Source organism: Mastomys coucha, unplaced genomic scaffold, assembly GCF_008632895.1.
Source record: "Mastomys coucha isolate ucsf_1 unplaced genomic scaffold, UCSF_Mcou_1 pScaffold12, whole genome shotgun sequence".
In the NCBI taxonomy this organism is placed as follows: Eukaryota; Metazoa; Chordata; class Mammalia; order Rodentia; family Muridae; genus Mastomys; species Mastomys coucha.
The window spans coordinates 33493079-33495744 of NW_022196894.1; the positions used below are offsets into that span (position 1 = coordinate 33493079).

The 2666-nt window shown below is 43.4% G+C and overlaps 1 protein-coding gene across 1 annotated transcript in view; it reads left to right on the top strand.

Moving 5' to 3' along the window:
• Positions 1 to 2666, top strand: part of Hspbap1 (HSPB1 associated protein 1) — a 54355-nt gene that overhangs the window by 16802 nt on the left and 34887 nt on the right. The gene's annotated exons all lie outside the window — the stretch shown is intronic.

Consider the following 2666-nt stretch of genomic DNA (forward strand, 5'->3'; position numbering starts at 1 on the left):
GGTTATTAGCCCAGAAGTTTGGATTACAGGAAGAACAACCCACATTCCACAAGGAACTCAAGAAGAAGAAAGACCGAAAGGTGGACATTTCATTCCTTCTTAAAAGGGGGAACCAAATACCCTTGGAAGGAGTTGCAGAGATTAACTACAGAGCAGGGACTAAAGGAAGGGCAAACCAGCCTAAATATAGCTATCCCCTGAGAGGCTCTGACAGTACCTGACTAACACAGATGTAGAGGCTCACAGCCATCCATCGAACTGAGTACAGGGTCCCCAGTGAAGGAGTTAGAGAAAGGACCAATGGAGCTGAGGGGTTTGCAGCCCCTTAGGACTAACAACAATATGAACTAAGTAGTACCCTCAGAGCTCCCAGGGTCTCAACCACCAACCAAGGACTGCACATGGAGGGGTCTGATTGTTCAGGCAGCATGTGTATAGTAGAGGATTGCAAATTCAATCATCAATAGGAGGAGAGGACTTCGGCCCTGTGAAGGTTCTGTGCCCCAGTGTAGGGGAATTCCAGGGCCAGAAAGTGGGAGAGGGCGGGGTGGCAGGCATGGGGAAGGGGGAGGCAACAGGGGTTTGTTTTTGTTTGTTTCTTTGTTTTTTGGCTGGGAAACTGGGAATGGAGAAATTTACATGTAAATAAAGAAAATATCTAAAAGAAAAAAAAAAAGACCTACCTTGAAAGAACTTTCCGAATAGTATTTCCACACCAATCCAACGGCCCTTGAGGGCAAGTAGAGCCCTCTGATCTGTATGTGTAAAGTTGCCAACAAAAAGAAATGAAAACAAAACAGAAATGCCCAACTGAAGAAAGACAGAAATGTACACCTGGTCCCACCCAGCTTGTCCACCGGTCCACCAAACACCTGTATGGATCTCATCCCCTACAAAGGCCAAGGGTCTTAGGTTCCACCTGCTGGGGGTTGTGGCACATCACCAAGGGCTTAGAGACAGATTTCAGGGTGTGAGCAAAGTTTGCTTTGTCTTTAAAAATGAGCCTTACAGGAGGATCTCTGTGAACTCAGGGCCAGTCTGGTCTTCATAGTGAGACCTTCAGGACAGCGAGGACTATGTAGAGAGACCCTGTCTAAAAAAAGAAAGGAAAAAAGAGAGCCTTACATTGGGACAGACACACATTACCCAAGTTCTTCTGTGAGTCCTTCCTAAGTCCTGAAAGGTTGAATGGCAAAGGAATTGGAATTCTTGATGAGAAATTTTGAGAATTATAGATATATATCTGAGATCAGAGTCAATGTGGAAAGCTGTACTAACTTTCCATACTAGAATGTCTTTAACTAGAAATTCCCCTGTTGGAACAGCAAGTCTTTGGTGGAATGGTTGTCCACATGTAAAAGACCCTGGGAAGGAGCGGGACAGAGAGATGTAGAGGGAAAGAGATAGACAGAAGAAGGTAGATAGATGGTAGGGGTGTTGGGGGCGGATAAGATGATAAGTAGATAGACAGTGTGCTGGCTACTCTTACGTCAATTTGACACACAAACTAAGGAGGAAACCTAAATTGAGAAAAATGCTTCCCTAAGATCCAGCTGTAAGGCATTTCTTAGTTAGTGATTGGTAGGAGGGGGCCCAGCCCATTGTGGGTGGTGCCATCCCTTGGCTGGTGGTTCCGGATTGTCTAAGGAAGCAGGCTAAGTAAGCCATGATGAGCAAGCCAGTAAGCAGCATCCTTCCATGGTCTCTGCATCATTTCCTGCCTCCAGATTCCTGCCCAGTTTGAGTTTCTGTCCTGACTTCCTTCAGTGACATGCTGTGGAAGTGTAAGCCAAATTAACCCTTTCCTCTGTCATGCTGTTTTGTCACAGCAATAGTAACCCTAACTAAGACAGACAGACTGACTGACAGATGTCTGTCTAGACAGATGGAGAGGGGAGAAAGAATAAATGAAACAGTAGTACACTATCCTTTCCAAAGTTAAATTTCTATAATTTTGAGACAAAGTCTCACATAGCCCAGGCTGGCTTCAAATACTCTTATGTACCCAAGAATGGCCTTGTACTTGTTTCTACTTCCAGAGTGCTAGGATTATAATCATGTGCAACCATATGGTTGGTGGGGGGAGGGGTGATAGAATGAAATGTGAAGCAGACACTGTTCCAGTTGAGCTATATCTACAACTCAGACTCTGTAACTTGAGCACTCAGAACATTATAGTTTGGTATCTCCTAACTGTTCACAAGTGCATTGAAACCAAAGGGGAGCATGGGTCTCTGTTTTATTGCTTTTATAGTCACTCTGTAGCACTCAGGCTAGCCTGGAACTCACTGTTCAGCCCAGGCTGGCCTCATACTCCGGGTCCTCTTGCCTCAGCTCCCAAATGCTGGGATTACAGTCATGTGCACCATCCCAGATGTATCTTTTATTTTAGAAACTAATAAAAATCAATGTTTACCTTCTTGATTGACTATATAAGTATTATGTTCCAAAAATTTTTCTATATTTAAATTACAGTAGCTAGAAAGATTTTTTTAATTAAAATGTTACTGTTAGCATTGAAAATAAATATTTACCAACCTTAAATTTTTTTAATATGAAAAAAAATCACTTGAAGAATTATGTTAGCAGATGTGATGCCTCACACCTGCAACCCAAGTAAATTCCAGGCCAACCTGAACTGTAGCATGAGGCCCTGTCTCAAGAAA